Source organism: Rhinopithecus bieti, unplaced genomic scaffold (assembly GCF_001698545.2).
Source record: "Rhinopithecus bieti isolate Rb0 unplaced genomic scaffold, ASM169854v2 scaffold_13352, whole genome shotgun sequence".
Taxonomy (NCBI): domain Eukaryota; kingdom Metazoa; phylum Chordata; class Mammalia; order Primates; family Cercopithecidae; genus Rhinopithecus; species Rhinopithecus bieti.
Window position 1 is genome coordinate 3926389 of NW_016808026.1, and position 22375 is coordinate 3948763.

Sequence of the window (22375 nt, forward strand, 5' to 3'; positions counted from 1 at the left end):
AGTTCATTTACATTCTAGGTGTGATATTTAATTTTCAGTCTCTTGCTTTGTAAGAGGAATTTTAATCTTCTCAGGTTAATAACATTTCAGGGAAGAGATTCAAAATAATTTTGTTTGTGTTTCTAGTAAATGAGGGGACATCAGTGAAGAGCCTCATCCTATGTTTTGGGAGAGATGGAGGGTTGAGACAAGGGTGGGTAGGCAGGAGGTCAGAGAGACCTTGAGGTTACTTCTTTAGTTCCGCATGTCAAAGCACTGTATTTCAGGGTGTTTGATATTTCAGGGTATCAGTTTCTGAGCCTCAACAGGTGTTTCTGTGAGTGGAAAATCTTCTGCTTTCCATTTACTATTATAGGTTTCAAAGCAGAAATCTTTTTGGATCCCAGGTATTAAAAAAGAAAAGAAAAATAAGAAAAGGAAAAGATGGAGGAAGAAAGGGGAAAAACAATAAAACTAACCAATTAAACAAACAAACCAACTCACTTCTTTACCTAATATCAGTTTGTTGACTTAATGTTTTAATGATTAGCTAGCTTAAAATTGGAGTCCCTTGTGTTTTAAGGATTCATTAAAGCAGTCAAAATTAGTAAAATAAAATAAAGCTATTAAAATGCGTACAAAGCTTCCTTCTTAATGTGGGTAGTGCATTATTAAGTTCCCAAAGGCAGAGAAGAAAGAATGCCTACAAGGGAACAAAACAACACTTTTTCTTTTAAGATGCTGTAAATATTATAAATACTTAAAAAATATAAGTTGGATATAAACTTAACCAAATTGATTTACAAAATCCTGAAAAGCCTGTGAAAATGACAAAAAGAATTAAGACATCCAAGAATACGTAGAGACACATGGAAAAGCGTTGTATTTTAGATTTAGTAATTAGATATATTTCTCATTAAATGGTTTCTATGTGAAAGCGCTTTAGGCAAACTAGAGTGAAGTAATTCAACCCAGACCTGCTTGATCCCAAAAGACTGGCACATCACATCTTAGAAGATTTTCTGGATTTGTCAGACCTTCCCCAAACCTGGATTATTGGATGCTTGAATTGTGAATGTAGACTTAATGATCTTTTATGAGCATGCATTACCATATCTGGGACCAACTTTTTGTAAAAGCTGTTGATACTTGGGTCTTCTTAAAATAAAGTGCTCTTTACTATTTCTACTGGGGTTTCCCCATTTTTCTCCTACAAACACTATGGTGACTTGTGGGGGTCCCCTTTGAAGGAATTCATAGATGAAACATAAAGAATAGAAAAATGGAACTTAGAATATCTGGAGTTTAGTTGAAACCTCACAAACTTTGGTGCTGTTAGTCTAGGGAGCCTGATGTACCAAGTGGATAGATAATAGATATTGATAAAAGAATCAAATGCTGGGCGTGGTGGCTCAAGCATATTAATTCCAACACTTTGGGAGGCTGAAGCAGGATTACTTGAGCCCAGGAGTTTAAGACCAGCCTGGGCAACATAGGGAGACCATCTATCACAAAAATTTAAAACATTGTTCAGGTATTGTAGTGTGTGCCTGAGGTCCCAGCTACTCAGGAGGTTGAGGTAGGGGGATAGCTTTAGCACAGGAGTCTGAGGCTTCAGTAAGCTATAATCACACCACCACACTGCAGCCTGGGTGAATGAGAAGACCCTATCTCAAAAAGGTAAAAAATAAATAATATTTATCTGACAAATTAAGCCCAGGAAGTCTACTGCTCGAATAGAAACAATGCATTACTTGGAATTAGCTTAAAAATGGTGATGACAGAGATCTGTGTACATTGAAGATTTGTACAAGAAAGTCTGAATAGTGTATTAGAATATCATCTAAATATATTATAGACTACATCAAATATTTCCCAGGTCAGGAATTCATGTAGTAAAACAATTTATTAATGAGACTCATGTTATGTATAGCTTATGACATCGTGAAGTCTAAATTGGCCTAGATGTGTACCCAGAGAAGTTTGTATGTATTCCAAAGGGCCAGCTTTTTGTAGATGCAGATTCCCTAACACGGGTAAGCTAATTAGTATTGTTAACTATATGGAGGACCAAGAAAACCATATTGGGTCAGGGGCTCCAGTTCTTTTGTTTAGGATACTAGGTCAATTGCAGAGTAACAGTTGTGTTGTACGGCACAATATTTAGCATACTAATTGCAAAAGTCTCCTTAGTGTTTGACATGTTTGGACAATATCTAGAGTAAGGGTTAGACTAGACTCATAATACCAATTTGCCAGAAATAATTGCTTCAGAAGTGTCTGATGCAAAGCACAGGAGTCTTTATATCAGACTACAGGCAGTCTTCACTTTGCATGGCCTGTCTATATAAACTTGTACATACCAAAATAGTTTCATCATCTTGTTTGGTTTCACTGTACAAAGCAAGGACATAGTTCTGACATGCATTACTTCCCACTAATAATACTATGCAAAGCAAGGACTACATATAGTTACTGTAGGATGTAGTGGGTCACAGGTAGGTGGTAATACAATTTACCATTTAAATTGAGATTGCTTTGAGAGTGAAATAGGCTCTATCAATTATTATACAGGGATAACAGGTATAAATCAAGACTGTTTCTGGTAAACACATGGCCACTGGAATTATAGGATTCTATACCAGGTGATACCAAAGATAATTTGGAAAGAAGAGGTGATAGACAACACAGGTGGAGCCCAGAAGTGTCTGTCATAAAGCATAGTAGTACGATCAGTCTTCGTTTTGCATGGCATTGTGTTACATAACATTTGTGCATACTAAAATAGTTTCATTGATTTGTGTGGTTTCACTGTACAAAGCAAGAAAACAGTTGTGTATTGTTGAGTAAACAGAGCTCTGACCACACACAGCATGTTCGTGAGATGATCATTCAGCCAGAATGTTAGCTCATCAAATTGTCAGTTCCTTGACATCCATCATATTGTGGCTTCAAAGGCAGGTCGTGATCTGCCACATATTGGATTGGCAGCCTTGCATTCCCAGGACTGGCAAGAGTTTAGGGTTAGTGGAAGTCAAGCCTGATTTCAGGCTTGACCACCTTTCACAAAACAGGTAGAATGTGGCATTTATCAGTGGCAGGTACTATGCAAAATAAATTTCCCTTTCTAGTAACACATGGCTCTAACAATTCAAAATGCTTGATGTATCATAGATATTCAATAAATTTGCAGAAAGTTATAAATAAGATGCTGTTATGCAACTTCCATGAAAAAGTCAGCCCAACTCTGCTGAAATTCCACAGAACATCTGTGACAAGAAACACACACACCTTTATAAGGAATCGATTTCACTGTTAGTTGACTGTAGCTGTTAAATGTTCTTTCTCAGATTGTGTTGATCTACTCAAGTCTGTCTTTCTGTACTTTCTATCATTTTCTGCCTTCTGAATTGAGAGTGGGTTTTTGTTATTGTTGTTCCTTCTTGATGCTCTTAGGCTACCCCTTGGATATTTATTTTCCTCAGGCAAAAAAAAAAAAAAAAAAAAAAAAGTCCCCATTGCTTCAACCACTCATCATATGAATTTTTTTAGCTACTTAGAAAAAAGTGTATTAGAAATATCTTGGAAAGATGCATGAAATCCTCTTGCTTTGTGTCAGAATTAATAGTAAGTCACACCATTTGTTTTCTATATGATATAGAGCATTAATGTCTTGATTCATGAGCATACTTATTACTGATGATACATTTTAGTACCCTGTTCTGTTAGCTATTATCTTTGCCTTTTCTCATTTATCATTTTTTAATCTGCTTTGGCAATAATTATATCTGTCACTAGAACTTGAAGAAACTATTAAATAAAATTGTTTTCTAAGAAAATATACCATCGTCCTTATTGCAAAGCCATTTGAAGTTTTAGAAAGACTTATTATACCCTTGCACCATTCCTTCTACTCCCAATTTACTATTGTTTAGGTTGTTAATCTAAAATTACATGGATATACTGGGTCTTTTAGTCAGTCTTTATTTCCATGGACATTCTTAAAAGTGTACTTTGTATATGCACACTTGGCATATATGTTGCCACATTTCAGCAAGGAGATAAAGTTATTAATTTTAAGTCTGGGCAACTCTTAAAGCATTTTTTATGTGTAAGACATCAAGTTCTCACACAGTGAAAAGGGGGCAAAGGAATAATTTAGATTTGCTAGGTGATAGTAGAGGGGAATGTACATTTATAAACTACCTCAAAGGTTAAAAGCATTTTAATTTATTTTATCTTATGTAGCCCTTACAAAATGTGGGAGTTTTAAAGAATAGAAGTTTGCAGAGCCCTTTGCACATGGAGAAGGTTTATAAAATATATCTCTATTTTTTTAATTGCAAAGGGATGTGACAAAATGAAAGGATAAAATCATTCCAGTGCCCTGTGTAGAATGAGGAAGGCTCTGTTCAACATGCACATAGTGAGCCTAGTTTTGCCAATAATCATTTTTTTGAAATTAGCCACTCTTCATGATTTCTGCTTTTCAGTTTCTTCTTTTCTTTCAGTTTTGAACCAACAAATTTCCTATAAGCATTTGGTAGGTGTTCCTAGCAATCCTTTTAGTAAGTATTTCAGAAGCAGGGTAAGAAGGAGCAATTGTTGACAGATTTAGGTTACTTGAGCACGGTCTGTTTGTAAGTTGGAAACTTAAAACAAATCAAGTCATAGGTAAACTTACTGTTAGAGAGGTTAGATTTTTTAGTATTTCTCCTCTAATACTTTAACTATAAACCTATCAATTTTTAAATTACTTTAAAAAAAATACACGTATTTAGCCGTAAAATGGTAAAGAACTTGAATTTGCCCCTAGGTCAGCACTGGTACTCTAATTACTGACTTTAGGTGAATACCAACCAGCTAAATCACAGTGGCTCCAGATCATTTTAAGGAGCCGTGTCTGTACAATATATGGTCTCATGTGCAAAGTAGAAGATTGCTTATACAAACAGAAGTGTGCATGTGCAAATTCTTTTTTTGTGTTTTCTGGTGATTATTTTGTACAGGTAATCACCAGGCCACATTCCCACTAAATGTATTTTGCTGCCTTAAATTGTGGGCTTAATTATGAAAATTGATCCTTTGAAGAGATGAAACTCTTTGAAGGTTTCTTTCCTGACTGTAAAGTTTTATGGGTTTTGTCTATAAATTGAGTTGGACAGAATGACTGGCCTGACGGATTCTGTCGCTTGAGGTCCAGTTACCTTCAACAGTGTCACATCGCCCATTTTCTATTAGAATGCCATGTCTGTGCAAGGACCCCTGGGCCACGAGTTGATGATGACATTAATTCTTCTATAAGTTGGATCTCTGCTTTTGAACATTTTCTCCATTTGGATATTCTCTCATTGTCAACAGTGAGAGCAGACAAGGAATTAGAAAACATGTTTCTATTTATCAGGATAAGATATGTTATGAGGCAGCTGTAATTATACTATGGAGATAAAAGCAGCACTATCCAGCATTAAAAAATGATTGTATTCGTCACTTATGTGAAATGCTTTGGGCACTGGAAAGAAGTGACACGATAAAGTCCAAGCCTTCTATTGTCTTTGTATGTCATTTCTGAGGGAGAAATGGCTGACAAGACTAGTATTAGGTCCCTAAATGTTTCCACAGTGTGGCATTAAACTTTATTTGACATGTAAATGCAGAGACCATCTATAGAGGCAGGCATAATTTGTGGTTTCCTTTTAGAATCTTAAGTCAGAGTCTATTTGGAAGGCTTTATGTGTATTTTTGTTTATTTCCTTCTCTGCTGTGCCTATCTTGTCCTATAGGATTCAAACATATTCCTGAAAGTGATACTACTAACCTTATTGGAAAATTTTAAGAAAATGTGTTGGCATGACCAGCATGTAATATAGGAATTAATGCTTGTTTGTGGTTTGAACCTAAATCAAGGCTGTTGCTATTAGTGACTCTGTAACTTTGCCTCAAACTTTTCCAGGAAGAGAGCTTTCCTTATTGCCACAGAGCAAGGCATTCTATCTGCTGTGGTCTAGCCTAGAAGCCCACATCTGTGCTATGCTGTGAAGGTGAGTCATGTTGTGGTTTTAAAATATTGTCTTTAATATATTTTGCGTGTGAATCAATGCAACCATCCTGGAGGGAAATGCAGCAGTACCCATGAAAAAACTTAAAAATGCTTACCATTCATGACTCAGCAATTTGACTCTGGAATGTTTTGGGAAAAAACTTCAATGATGTATATTAAGATTAATGCACACAGTTGTCCTTCAAAGCAGTATATATAATGATAAATTTGAAAAATACTATGTTGCACAATGCAAGGTTCTTCATATGGACTAGAATAGAATGGGATAGAGTCATTAAATAGTGTGTGATAAAGCAGTATGGCTGTCAGGGAATGTTTATAATCATTTAAAACAGAAAAGGACTTTTAGGAACTATATTCAGTTTAAACTACTTTTCATAAAATAGAGGTAAGTACATAACAACATTAGCCTATTGTATAATTTGTGTGTGTGTGTAATGTTACGTGTTTTATTGAGAGGTCTCTTCAGTTTAAAAATATCCTTTATTACTACAAAAGCAGTTCAGCTTTAGCAGTCTTCTCTTCTCCTGCGTTCTCTCTTCCTGTGTAAAATAAAAATGGCTGCCATTTGATTCTGAAATCCTTGTATTTCGAAACATTACTTTCCAAACTTTACCAAGCTACGGCACTGCAACTGCCACCACCCTCTCCCCAGAGCAGAGTTTGAAAAAACAAACCATGTCTTTGCACTACAGCAAATTTAACACTTCAACCAGTGAAGGGATATACTTTTATGAAGCTGTTCCTTTCACCCTAGAAGTTGAAGAAGAATCAAATAAATATTAAAGAGGTAGAAAAGAGATCAACATGGGGTGAAGACTGGGGTGCAGCAAGTTAGACTTCCCAGGTTTCTGATTTGGACAACTGGTAAATTGTGCACCACATCCCCATCTGCTGGTTAGCATTTAGGGTCTAGGAATATAGAAATGGTAAAGACATTGCTCTCCAGTCACCAGGAGCTCTCAGTGTAGGTGGGGAGATGAACACAGAAACAAATAATTATAATTCAGTGTGGTTAGTATCATAATTGACATATATACTCAGTACTGCCAGCTTGGAAGAAGGAATAATTACTCTGTGGACCTTGAAGCTCTATTTAGACTTCAACAAAAGAGTGGTACTTGATTTGGCTCTTGAAGATTGAGTAGGTATGGAAATTATCAGTCTTGCAAATTGCAAGTAATTATAAATTATGAGTGGTGACATATGGCAATGCAGTCCAATCATTTAGGGTTTTCCTTTTTTATCCGTTTTTTTTTCTTTTTTCTTTTTTCTTTTTTTTTTTTTTTGAGATGGAGTCTCGCTCTGTCACCTAGACTGGAGTTCAGTGGCACGATCTTGGCTCACTGCAAGCTCCACCTCCTGGGTTCATGCCATTCTCCTGCCTCAGCCTCCTGAGTAGCTGGTACTACAGGTACCCGCCACCATGCCCGGCTATTTTTTTGTATTTCTTAGTAGAGACAGGGTTTCACCGTGTTAGCCAGGATGGTCTCGATCTCCTGACCTCATGATCCACCCGCCTCCCAAAGTGCTGGAATTACAGGTGTGAGCCACCACGCCCAGCCTCATTTAAGGTTTTCTTAGGCCAATACAAAAATCGATTTTGGTTCAGTCAAATGAGCCATTAGAAAATGTCATTTCAAATTTCACATATATAGCCTTCTCCCAACATGTCATCTAAGAAACACCAAAAATTGCATGGCTATGAGAAATGACACAATTCTTCAGCACCAAAGCAGAAAGATCCACACAGTCAGCAGATTCTGTTTGCAAAGCATGCATTCCAGAACAAGGACTGATAAATGTTAGAAAAAGTAACTTTCAATAATTCTAACCAATTCATCACCATCTTGGTTTAGATTACTGTTTCTCAACCTTATTTCATTATCATTCTCTTGCCAATGCGCATTTTTTCCTAATCACTTCTCCTACTCCGCATGAAATTTTAATATAATAGATATATCTGTTTATATGCAACTGCAAACCATTGTAATAGGTAAGATTATTTTCACCTCTCAAGAACCAATTTTGGCTCTATTGGGGTTGATATCACCTCCATTGAGCATATGTGATTGAGTTGAAGCAGGTCAGTTGCAGATGTTAATACAAATGTTTTATCTCCTAGATTGCTTGAAGCCCAGCATAATTTTATCCAGGGGTATATATTTTGTTTTTATATGTGTTATAAATATTTATATGTGTTTATATGTGTTAAATATGTAAATCTGAGGACATACATTGACTGTTATTAAAGTTATCTTTAAGGTAACTTTAAACAGTTTCTCAAAGCAGAAGTTTTGTTTAGATTATGGAAGCTCTATTCAATTTCCAAAGTGTAGTTCTCCAACGAATATCCTGACTGCCTCTCATTTCTGAGATTTTTCAACTGAATCTCATCTATTTTTTTTCAGTACCTTAAAAAAAAGGACAGGAAACAAAAATTCTTCAGACAGTCCTTTTTTGGGTCATGTATTTCCTCTGACTAACCTCAACCAAACCAAAATCAGAGCAATAAGTAATTAGAGCAATTTCAAAGAACAAACACACACACACATGCACATACACATAAAGTAAAAAATAACCATAATTTTATTTGGTAAATACAAGCTAGGGCCAAACTTTTATGGAAAATGTAGTGCTTCAGAAAACAGCATACCTGCAGCTTCATATCATGGGAGGGTCCCTACGATAAAGAGTAGAGATTGGCTGGAGGAGAAAGCTTCCATGGGAAGATGACAGTGACAACTTTCAGGTGTGGGAAAGTAAAAGACACCTGGAAAAAAGATGGACTGGGGAATTCAAGCAAATAAAAAAATCTTCTTTTCTTTGGACATACTTAAGATTTGAGGAACAAAGGGCTTCAGGTCCTATGCTAGCATAACTGGCATACACTTGAGGGAGGCATCAGCCAAATGCAGGTGGAGCCAATGAACACCAGAAAAGGAATATCCTAGGTAAGAATGTATGAACATTGGAAAAGCATGGAGGAAGTTGGGGAAAGACATCCCCAGATTCTGCTGTGGTAGTCTGACTCATGCGCCTCAGGGTTTTGCCGTGTCAGGCAAATTTTTGCCAGTTCCATACATCAACCATTGAAATGACGCACCACTGAAACCACCAACTAAAAAAAAAAAAACCATCAATAAACTATTTTACAATTTTTTTCCCAGGAGTAACAGAAATTGGAAGGAAAGGTTGAGGAGGAATGAATCTCTATCATCTTGTTGTCCCTGGGAATGTCGACAGGAAAACAAATCAGGGAGGAATGGCCTGACAAGGAGCTCCTAAACCCAGGGTGTCCCAGGGTTACTGTGTCCCTTTACCTTTCCCCTTCGTGAGCAGATTTCTCTTCCACCTTCTTCTGGGTCTCCCTGTTAGCCCTCCAGCCACCTGCCCTCTTGACTTTTATGTGAGAGGAGAGTTACCATCTCAGACACACCGAAGCTACTGATTTATAAATTTATTGTCAGCCTAGAGTTTAAAGCCCTAAAAGTGTTACACAAGAAAGATAATAGATGTACAAAAATAAAATGTTCTGTGGCTGTTGGAAAATCCAGATTGGATACATTTAAACAGGTTTACCAACAGGCTAACAAGCACTGTGACTCTTAAAGTGACACACAGTATAGGTAGTTTCTTAACACACACTGGAAAATAGTTAAAGAAATTTTTACATATAAGATTCTATTTCACTTTTGTACTAAAAGACACTGGTATTTGTCAAGGTAAATTTTATTTTAATATTGGGAGCAAAAATAACTTTTTTTTCTTTGAGACAGAGTCTCACTTTGTTGCCCAGGCTGGAGGGCAGTAGTATGATCTGGGCTCATTGGAGCCTCCACCTTCCAGATTCAAGTGATTCTCATGCCTCAGCCTCCTAGTTGGGATTACAAGTGAGCACCACCACACCTGGCTAATTTTTGTATTTTTGAGATGACGTTTCACCATTTTGCCAAGGCTGGTCCCAAATTCCTGGACTCAAAGCGATCCGCCCACCTTGGCCTCCCAAAGTGCTGGGATTATAGGTGTAAGCCATCTCAGCCAGAAATAACTTTTGATGGGCAGAGTAACTCTTTATACTTACTTGGGATCTCAATTAATATTCAATATACTAAATTACAAAAAATTTAAAACATAATTTTCTTTTAGCCTTTCAATTTAACATACAGTTCTTGATATCTATTCTATCAATATATCTGCTATTTAGGATATAAAAACAAAATCACTTTTATATGTATCAAAACAGCAATCCAGGAACTCAGGTTGAATAGACTAAAACATCTTAAATAATCAATGGCATTTACGATTTTGTTAAATTTCTCTAAGTATTTTATCTGCACTTATGAATTTAATAATTTGATTTTCTTAAATGATCCAAATGTATGATAGAGTAGACTTGTAACCTTAAGTTGCAAAACTTTTCTAAACCCTTACAGCTAACATTTGTTTAGTGTTTACTCTATGCCAGATAGTTTTGTAAGTTTTATACTTATATTAATATTAATTTATGTAATTCACACAAGATTCCCATTAATTGGCTAATTATTCTTATTTCTCTTTTACAGATGAGAAAACTAAGACATTGAGGTGTTGAGTAACTTGCTGAAAGTCACATAGCTAGTAAGTATCAGGACTCTTATTAACTTAGTATATCTAACTCATCAATATAGTAAATCAAGTTCTCTTAGACATTCTAGTACTCTTGACTAACTTAAATTCTCTAATAACTTTGACTTAAAAGTTACAAAACCATTATATAAGATTATCTTAAATATTACAAATAAAATAAATAGCAAACAGATTATTCTGAATTTAACATGATGTTTTAATACTAAAGATTTAATTTGATTTTTTTCTTGATCTAGTCGTAATTTCTTTTTTAATTTTTTTATTATACTTTAAGTTCTGGGATACATAACTAGAAGTAAAATATTCCTTAGCAAATTCAGAAGAATGGAAGTCGTAACAAACAATCTCTCAGACCACAGTGCAGTCAAATTAGAACTCAGAGAAAATCACTCAAAACTGCACAACTACATGGAAACTGAACAACCTTCTTCTGAATGACTACTGACTAAATAATGAAATTAAGGTGGAAATAAGTAAGTTCTTTGAAACCAGTGAGAACAAAGACACAACATACCAGGGTCTCGGGGACACAGCTAAAGCAGTGTTTAGAGGGAAATTTATAGCACCAAATGCCCACAGGAGAAAGCAGGAAAGATCTAAAATCAACACCCTAACAATACAATTAAAAGAACTAGAGAAGCAAGAGCAAACAAGTTCAAAAGCTAGCAGAAGACAAGAAATAACCAAGATCAGAGCAGAACTGAAGGAGATAAAGACATGAAAAGCCCTTTAAAAAATCAATGAATCCAGGAGCTGGTTTTTTGAAAAGAGTAACAAAATAGACTGCTAGCCAGACTAATAAAGAAGAAAAGACAGAAGAATCAAATGGACACAATAAAAAATGATAAAGGGGATATCACCACTGATCCCACTGAAATATAAACTACTATCAGAGAATACTATAAACACCTTTATGCAAATAAACTAGAAAATATAGAAGAAATGGATAAATTACTGGAAACATATATTCTCCCAAGGCTAACCCAGAACTGAGTGGAATCCCTGAATAGACCAATAAAAAGTTCTGAAATATATGCAGTAATTAATAGCATACCAATCAAAAAAAGCCCAGGACCAGATGGATTCACAGCCAAATTCTACCATAGGTACAAGGAGGAGCTGGCACCATTCTTTCTAAAACTATTCCAAATAGTAGAAAAGAAGGACTCCTTCCTAACTCATTTTATGAGGCCAGCAACATCCTGATACCAAAACCTGGAAGAGACACAACAAAAAAAGAAAATTTCAGGACAGTATCCATGATGGACATTGATGCGAAAATCCTTAATAAAATACTGGCAAACCAAATCCAGCAGCACATCACAAAGCTTATCCACCATGATCAAGTCAGCTTCATCCCTGGGATGCAAGGCTGGTTCAACATATGCAAATCACTAAACGTAATCCATCACATAAACAGAACCAATGACAAAAACCACATGATTATCTCAATAGATGCAGAAAAGGCCTTCAATAAAATTCAACACTCCTTCATGCTAAAAACACTCAATAAACTGAGTATTGATGGAATGTGTCTCAAAATAATAAGAGCTATTTATGACAAACCCACATCCNCCAATAAAAAGTTCTGATATATGCAGTAATTAATAGCATACCAATCAAAAAAAGCCCAGGACCAGATGGATTCACAGCCAAATTCTACCATAGGTACAAGGAGGAGCTGGCACCATTCTTTCTAAAACTATTCCAAATAGTAGAAAAGAAGGACTCCTTCCTAACTCATTTTATGAGGCCAGCAACATCCTGATACCAAAACCTGGAAGAGACACAACAAAAAAAGAAAATTTCAGGACAGTATCCATGATGGACATTGATGCGAAAATCCTTAATAAAATACTGGCAAACCAAATCCAGCAGCACATCACAAAGCTTATCCACCATGATCAAGTCAGCTTCATCCCTGGGATGCAAGGCTGGTTCAACATATGCAAATCACTAAACGTAATCCATCACATAAACAGAACCAATGACAAAACCACATGATTATCTCAATAGATGCAGAAAAGGCCTTCAATAAAATTCAACACTCCTTCATGCTAAAAACACTCAATAAACTGAGTATTGATGGAATGTGTCTCAAAATAATAAGAGCTATTTATGACAAACCCACATCCAATATCATACTGAATGGGCAAAAGCTGGAAGCTTTCCCTTTGAAAACCAGCACAAGACAAGGATGCCCTGTCTCACCACTCATATTCAACATCGTATTAATTTTATTTTTTTTCTAAGTCTTCCTAGAGTTTAATTGCCCAGCTACATGGAGGAGAGTTACTATCTGAGACATATTTAGGTTGTCAATCCATAAACTCAGGGCCATAATATAGCTACTTCTCAGTTAGGGATCAGAGTCTAGAACGTGGCACCTGAGAGTAAAAAGTTTCCATATGGTTCTCCTAGAATGACAGTTGGAAGGTTGGAACAATTATTTTAGTACTGCCCATGGAACATCATCAAACCCACTGTGTTCAATTGAAATTGCAATCTATTTCTGACCTTATACCCTACTTCTGGTGTGTATGTGTGTGTGTTTTCAACAAAAGCTTGATTAGATTCATGCATTTTCTTTACTAATTGAATTCTGTGTCCTTTAATTTTTTTTCTTCAGCAACAACTCTCCAGTAGCGAATAGGACTGAGATGCAAGCTGGGTCTTCTGTGTCCCAGTTTAGTACAGATTTACTGCTTAATAATTGATGCCTAGTTTGCCCATGATAGTTATTCAGGTTGAACTTCTCATCTGCTAGCCAAGAACTCTGTATCTCATGTTGAAATTATATTCTCTCGATTTCTTTCCTTTGTTTATGACTTTGAAAATACTCATGGCTACTGTTAGGCCATTCATCCATTTATCAGCCAGTCACAGATATTTACTAGGTGCCTCTCATATGCTGTGTGCTGCTCTTGGCACTTGGGATGTTGTAAGAACAAAATTGATATGGTTTGGCTGTGTCCTCACACAAATCTCATCTTGAATTGTAGTTCCCATAATTCCCATGTTTTCCTGGGAGGGACTCAGTGAGATGTAATATAATTGTGGGGGCAGTTACCCTCATGCTGTTCTTCTGATAGTGAGTGAGTTCTAATGAGATCTGATGGTTTTATAAGGGGCTTCCCCCTTAGCTCAGCTCTCATTCTTCTCTTGCTGCTGCCATGTGAAGAGAACATTTTGCTTCTTTTTCCACCATGATTGTAAGTTTCTTAAGGCCTTCCCAGCCATGCTGAACTGTGAGTCAGTTAAACCTTCTTCCTTTATAAATTACCCTTCCTCAGGTATGTCTATATTAGCAGCATGAGAACAGACTAAACAAAAATATTAATTTATACTGAGAGAAGGGTTTAATTTTTGTTTAAGCAGACCACTCACTTCTGCAGCCGTCTGTTTGCTTGCTTCTTTTTTGTTCTTATTAAAACTCCCTCCCTTCTTCTTTTGGTAGAAACAGGGTCTCTCTATGTTGTCCCAGCTTATCTCAAACTCCTCACCTCAAGTGATCCTCCTATCTGGGCCTCCCAAAGAGCTGGGATTACAGGCATAAATTGTTTTCTTTTTCCAAGTAACAGGAACCCACCTGAGAAATAGTTACAGAAACCTACTTAAATGTAAAACAAATGAATTGATTTGTGTTTTAGTCAATTCTCACACTGCTCTAAAGTAATACGCAAGACTAGGTAATTTGTAAAGAAAATAAGTTTAATTGGCTCACAGTTCTGCAGGCTGTACAGAAAGCATGATGCTGACCATCTGCCTGGCATCTGAGGAAGCCTCAGGAAACTTAGAGTCATGGCAGAAAGCAAAGGGGAAGCAGGCACATCTTACATGGCTGGAGCAGAAGGAAGAAAAAGAGATGGGAGGTGTCACATACTTTTAATCAACCAGATCTCATGAGTACTCACTCACTATCATGACAGCAGCACCAAGGGGAAAATCTACTTCCACGATCCAATCGCCTCCCACCAGGCCCCAACTCCAACACTGGAAATTACAATTCAACATAAGATTTGGGTGGGGACACAGATCCAAACCATATAAATTTGTATGACTGAAAATCTGTGTGTAGGGAGCCAAGCCTTCAAATGTGGCTGGACTAGAGGTCAAGGGATGTTATAGAGCCTACTGTTTTGCTCTCGCTGTCTGTGTCCACACTATTTCAGTCCCATGTCTCCATGTGCTACATTTTGAGTTTTGGTGTGATTGTTTTCTGTAACTGACTGCTTCTTCCATGTGGCAAATGAAAGTGACTGTGTAACTTTTCATTTGCATTTTCTTTTAACCTTGTGATTTCAGAGGAAATAATAGCATCTCTTCCAAAAGCTCTGTGATAAGAAATCTGGGAAAGAAGATGAACTGGCCCAATTTGAGCCATATGCACAACCCTGAATAAATCATGGTGACCAGGGGTATGGATAGGCTTGTGTCACATGTCCTAGGTTGGAACCAGCCCCATTTATGCTACTTGGAATGATGAGTAGTTTTTAAAGTGAGGTAGTGGGCAAACTTGTTGGACCACATGTGTTTTTTCTGTCTTTCTCTTTTCATTCCCTCTTTCTCTTCCCTTCTTCCTTCAATAGCGTCTAGGATGTGCTAGTCATTGCAAAAAGGGTCAGGAGTAAAACAGATATAACCTTGCTTCTGTAAAGTTTAGTATTTATTCTAGCAAGGAAGATAAACTTCAAATGACTAGCTAATTAATCAATTTCTTAATTATTTCAACTGTGATAAATGATGTAAGTACAGGCTGCTAAAACAGTATGGACTGAGAAAGTAGGCTGGCCTAGAGGGTCAGGGAAAGCCTTCCTGAAGGAAATATGGTTGAGAAATATATTGTGACCTACATTAAAAAGAGCAATTACTGAGAAAAAGAAGGGAATGAAGAGCACATCAGGGAAAGGGAAGAGTATCTGTGAAGACTGAGGTAGGCAGGAACATGGTATATTAGATGAACAGAGAGGCTAGAGTGGCAGGGCTATACTGAGGATGGGGGAAAGAAACATGAGGGGGAGCTGAGGCTGAGAGGAGACAAGTGCCAGATCATGCAAGGTCTTGAAAAGTCATGACAAATGGCTTTATAGAGGAAAATGCCCTACCTTTATTGAAGTTGTGTAATCTAAAGGAATGAAATTAATGACAGGAATTTCTGGCTATTAGAAATGCGGGATGGTTTCAAAGTTTTCCATGGTGCATATATACCACATCTTTTTTATCCAGTCAATCAGTGATGGACACTTAGGTTGGTTTCATGACTTTGCTGTTGTGAATGGTGCTGCAATAAACATACAAGTTCAGTTGTCTTTTATATAATGAAAAGAATGAAATCATGTCCTTTGTTCTTTGAAGTAGCATAAATGGAGCTGGAGGCCATTATCCTAAGTGACTAACGCAGAAACAGAAAATCAAATCCTGCATGTTCTCACTTATAAGTTAGAGCTAAACAAAGAGTACACATGGACATAAAAATGTAAATAATAGACAATGGGAATTCTAAAAGGAGGAAGAGGTGAAAATTACCATTTGAGTATAATGTTCAATATTTGGGTGATGGATACACTAGAAGTTCAATCCCCACCATTACACAATACACTCACGTAACAAACCTGCATACAGTATTTCTTGAATATAAAACAAAATAAAAAATAAAAGTATGGAATGGAAAGAAAACAGTACGTCATATTTGAGCTCACCTGGTCTTACAAAACTTCACTTATCACTCCACATAACAGGAGGCTTACCTTGTCTAAAGGTGTGGTTAGACCAGAGATGGAGCCACTGCTTAGTGATTCTGCCATCAGTCTCTCTCAGCCTAGAGTATGTTCAGTTTGGTTTGTGAGGACGAGTGACACTAGTGAATATATTTTTAAAACTCTCCTGAAACATAAAGTCTGTCGTGGTTTTGAATTTTGGATAATATTTAAATGCCTGGAACTGTCTTCATACATCCTTTACCTTCAATCCCTTGCCAAGCTAACTTCCATTTACCTTTGGGTCAACCATTGCTTCCTTTGGAATCCTTCTCTGATTTCCAGTCATGGAATCAAACTAAGTATCCATCAACCATGGATTGGATAAAGAAAATGTGGTATATATGCACCTTAAAATACTACACAGCCATTCTGCATTTCTAATGGCCAGAAATTCCTCCATGCTGATGTAGCTAGGTCAACTCACCTTCAAGATTCCTCCTCTGGAACAGTACAACAGTTATGAGTCCAAATGCCGTGAATTTTTTTTATTAATCACTGAGATCTCATCTCCTAGTGGCCATAGAGCCGTTCTAACCAGCTTCTGTTGGAAGCTTGTACATGTTTATTCAAGAACAAAGCAAAGGTTAAAGGATAACATAAAATTGTAAGGAGTTAGGGTTAGGCACAGGAACAAAAGAAACATTTCCAGCCACTAAGATATAGACATATATATATATATATGTGTGTGTGTGTGTGTGTGTGTGTGTGTGTGTGTGGTGTGTTCAGGGTCCCCCAGCTACATGCTCTTTATTGCAGCACCCTGGCATAGCGTGTGTAGTTATTAATTATCATCACATTTGTGTGATGATATATGTGGCTATAAAAACAACTCATCCCACTATATTGTGAGTTCCAAGTGTGTGATGACTACATCCCCCAGTACACAGCCCAGTGCTGAGCACATAGTAGGCAATCAGTAATTATTTATCAATAAATGAATCATCTCAATTTTCTGATTTACATTAAATTTTTCAGATTTACAGTCGGTTATTGTTATACTTTAAGACTGTAGTCAGCCTCCATTTGGAGATTTGCTTATAGTGAGCACTCAACCATATTTTCTAAAAGGAATTAAGTCAAGAAAAATAAATCAAGACTGTTTCTAGAATGCCTGAAACTTTGACTTTTTAAATATAATTTGATTAAGAGATCAAAAGAACAGAAGAACTATCTGAGTAATCTCCTTTTAAATTCCTCTCTCTGTAGAGTCACACATTCATGACCTTTGTTTCTGTCTCTGAATCTCTCAATCAGAACGATGCCTGCTTGCTGCAGTCCTGGAGAGGGACAATACATGAGGAGCAGGAGACAGAGTCTCAGGGTCAAACCATGTCATCCAGTGAATACTGTAATGTTCTATGGCTCAGCTCTTGTAAAGAACTTCTTAGATATTTTTACTTGTTAACTGTTTAATGTTTAAATGCTTCTCAATGGAGAAGAATTACACACACACACACACACACACACACACACACACACACATTTCTCGTTGGCTAAAAATGTCTCTAGTGTTTTGTTCCTGTGACTAATGCTAACTCTTAAAATTTTATGTTATCGTTTAACCTTCAGTTTGTTCTTGAATAAACAACATGTCCAGGCTTCCAGTAGTAGCTGTTTAGAACAGCTCTGTGAACACTAGGAGATGAGATCTCAGTGATAATAAAATATTCATGGCATTTGTACTCAAAACTGTTGTACTGTTCTAGAGGGGAATCTTGAAGATGAGTTGACATAGCTCCATCAGCAAACATCCCACCGGATGTTTTCTTAAGCATTCTGAACAAAGTTCAACTGCCCTTTGGGAGAAAACACACATTTCTTCCTAATTTACAATCGTTGGAATGATACCAAACCCCCAAAATCTGAAGAGTTCATTAGGGGAAAAAATGTTCAAATATAATAATGCTTTACTTGTCCTTTATTCTATAGAACCATATAGATCTTTTTAAGCATCTCAGCAATCAACTATACTACCAGGTCTTGAGGAAGGCAGGAAATACTACTCTTATTTTATAGCTGTTTTAGAAAAAAACAGAAAAATTTTACTCTTCTGAGATAAGAGCCTTCCTGGAAGAAGTTTAGCCTCTTGGAGAATGTGTTAATAATTTCAGAACACACTTAAGAAGCAATGCAATACATTGCTAATTTTAGCTCTGTACAAGAATATCAGAATTCAAAGTGACCTACATAGATTTTTACTTTTTCAAATGCAGGTTGTCTTATGCAGTTTGCTTTAAAACATGAAGGACATAGTGATTGAGAAAACCTGGAATCATTATATAACTCAGTGGGGAAAATAATTTGTTCTTAATTTAATTATGTTTGCATATTTATTCAACATTTCTTGAGGCCACTACAGCCTGTTGTGCATTGCATACCAGAAACAAAATAATGATTTCTGGCTGCAACAAATTTCTAGCAATAACACTAAAATCTGAATGGTATAAAATATCTTTTCCTCCAGTTTAAGCAGGGTTTGGTTTTTCTCATGCATCCAGGAGTGACTAAGGTATTCCTCCTTGTCAACTTTGTGCTAACTATCCTTGTACCCTTGTTTGTTCTATGACTAGAATTTATATCCTTGAACAGGTACCATTTTTAAAAATCATCCATGTTTCTCTTGAAGCCATGCTGATTGTTTTAGCAAGCACCCCAATAATGTGTAGCTGCTCTGCTTCAACATCACCAAGCTGAAGAAGGAGAATATAGTGGAACCTCAAACCTTTTTAAAAAATCTGTAACCATACCATATATTAAATATATGAATCTTAATAAATAAAACATATCGTGTATACAAAAGTGAATATGGTATATCTGTATGTATAAACAACAATAATAAAATGAACATTCATGAACCCAACAGCCAGCTTGAAAAATAGAACTTTAATCACTTTTTAACTTTGAATCACTCTCTGTCCCCCTATCTCATTCCCTCTTCCCCAGCAGAGGTAATAACCACCAGCCTGATTTTAGTACTTAGCATCTCCCTGCCTTCCCTATCGTTTACCACATGCATACATATCCCAAAAGTGTTTAGTATTTAGTTTTGCCTGGTTGTGAACTTTACGTACATGGAATTACAATGCATTTGTTCTATGACTTGGTGTTTTGCTCATTGTATGTTTTTGAGATTTATTCACATTGGTGTGCAAGGCTAAGGTATATTCATTTTCACTCCTGTATTAATGTTTTATTGTATGAATTGCCAGTTTGAATGTCATTTCTGCTCTAGATGGACTTTTAGTTTGTCAGCAATGTTTTAAATAATATGAACAATTCTATCGTGAACATCCATGTTCTGTGTAATTATGTGTAAATATGTGCAAATGTTATCTATGGTATATGCCTTAGGAGTCAAAAAACTGCCATAGAGTTAAGATAATTTCATTACCATATTGCTAGGTGTGGCCCAATTGTTTTTCAAAGAAGTTGACCCTATTTATATATATCCACCAACAGTGAAGGAGATGATTATAATCTCATTAACACTTGGCCTAGTATTTAAAATTTTTGCAAGTCAGATTAATATGAAATTTTATTTCATTATTAGCAAAGTTTAGTATTTTCACATTTTATTGGTCACTTACATTTCCTTTCCGATGAAATGTCTGTTTATGTCTGCTTATTTTCTTTCGAGTTCTCTTTTCTTGCAGATCTGTAGAAGTATTTTTCAGTTTACATATTATGAGTCTAAGAAAATATTCCCTAACTACAGGCTTACAAAATTATTCTCCTGCGTATTTTTCTGAAAGTTATAAGATTTTGTCTGTTAGATTTAAGTCTTCATCCATTTTGAAATTGTTTTATGTAGTGAAGTAGAGATCCAGTTCCATTTTCCCATACAGACATCCAATTTTCGATACCATTTTTTGAAAAGCATTCCTTCAGTTACCTATTTCTCTGCAATCCATATTTGATTTGCCTCTTTTTTTTCCACTGGTGTTGTGTTATTTCTAAGCTCTCTACTTGGTTTAATGAGAAAATTTTTCCAATGCTCTTCCACTATTACACTGCCTTGTTCATTATAGCTTCACAAAAGTTTTGATATCTGATGAGTCACTTCCCCCTAGCTACTATTTGGGAACATTTTCTCTTATTGGCCCTTTAGTTTTTATATAAATTTCACATTCATATAGAAAACTGTATTCAGATTTTAATTAGATTTTACATAAATTTATAGATTTTTAAAATTGAATTGATGTCTTTAAGCTATTGTGTGTTATTCCATGACCATGCTACATCATTATATTTCATTATTAAGTTCTCCTTAAAATATTTTTTTAAAGTTTGGTAGATCTCTCCAAAGTAGTCTTGTACATAATTTGCTGTGTTTATTCCTAGGTGCTTTTATTTTTAGTTATTATTGCAAATGGTTTAAAAAAATTATTGCCAGCCAGGCGCAGTGACTCACGCCTGTAATCCCAGCATTTTGGGAGGCCGAGATGGGCGGATCACTTGAGGTCAGGAGTTTGAGACCAGCCTGACCAACATGGTGAAACCCCATCTCTACTAAAAAATACAATAATTAGCCAGGCGTGGTGGTGGCAGGTGCCTGTAATCCCAGCTACTCAGGAGGCTGAGGAAGGAGAATTGCTTGAACCCAGGAGGCGGAGGTTGCAGTGAGCCGAGAGTGTGCCATTGCACTCCAGCCTGGGGGACAAGAGGGAGATTTCGTCTCAAAAAAAAAAAAAAAGAATTATTGTCTTAACATTTTCCCTCTGATGTAAAGACACACCATGAGCTCTTGTACATTAGCTATGTATCCGTTTTGCTGAAATCTCCAGTTAGTTTTAGTAATAATTTGTTCTTTAGAAATTTGGATTTGCTATGTAGACAATCACAGAATTTGAAAATAATAAAAATATTATTTATTCTTTTAAAATCTTTATACACTTACTTTGTATATTCTTGTTACAGTACAGGAGATGTTTGCTCTCAGTTTATAAAAAAGACATTTGGGGGCTAGTAATGTGAAATATCAAAGCCGTGACACAGCGTTTGGGAGAAGCGTTGAAACCACTGATCAGAATATTTCAATTGCTGTGGGTCTCAGGGGTTTTATTTTACGGCAATTTTGTTACTTTTAAATCTAGGAATTTCTTTATTTCAACTGAATTTTGTATACATTGCCTCAAAGTGGTTTATATTACCTTTTATGTCTTTGCTACATCTCTAATAATGTCACTTTTATCATTATGAAATAATGACCAGTTCTAAGTATTGTCTAATTTTCAGTGCTATATCTTCTTTGGCACATAAATGTTAATTTTTTTAAGTTTATGTTACTGTTCTAGATTTTCAAAGCTGCCTTTTGGATTGATAAATGTGTCTGTACGTAAAGATGTTGGAAATTTGTTATGAGATGCTGTATGGACTTGTACATCATACATTTTTGCCGGGCACAGTGGCTCACGCCTATAATCCCAGCACTTTGAGAGGCCGAGGTGGGTGGATCACCTGAGGTCAGGAGTTTGACACCAGCCTGGCCAACATGGTGAAACCCTGTTTCTACTTAAGATACAAAAATTAGCCAGGTTTGGTGGCACACGCCTGTAATCCCAGCTACTCAGGAGGCTGAGGCAGGAGAATCGCTTGAACCTGGGGGGCAGAGGTTGCAGTGAGCCAAGGTCACACCACTGCACTCCAGCCTGGGTGACAGAACAAGACTCCATCTCAAAAAATAAAATAAAATAAATTTTTATAAATATTTATGCTGACAAAGAATGTGTATTTTGCAATAGTTGTGTGAGTCCTCTGCATGTGTTCTTTGAATCAATATTATTAATTTGAGGTTATTCAAATTGTCTATAGTTTTATTAATATATTTTGTCTACTTGATTGAAAGAATACTGAGGGAGAAGTATTAGAAAGTCTAAAATTCAGAGATGGTTTGTCAATTATCATGTAGATACATCAATATTTCTCTTATATTTGATAGTTTCATTAC

At 36.3% G+C, this 22375-nt stretch overlaps 1 long non-coding RNA gene across 1 annotated transcript in view; it reads left to right on the forward strand.

Moving 5' to 3' along the window:
* Positions 1-5945: 5945 nt before the first annotated feature.
* Positions 5946-22375, forward strand: part of LOC108537585 (uncharacterized) — an 18758-nt gene continuing 2328 nt past the window's right edge. Inside the window, exons 1-2 of the long non-coding RNA XR_001887858.1 lie at positions 5946-6020; positions 10606-10660. This is a non-coding gene — a long non-coding RNA (uncharacterized LOC108537585). The remainder of the gene's footprint in view (positions 6021-10605; positions 10661-22375) is intronic.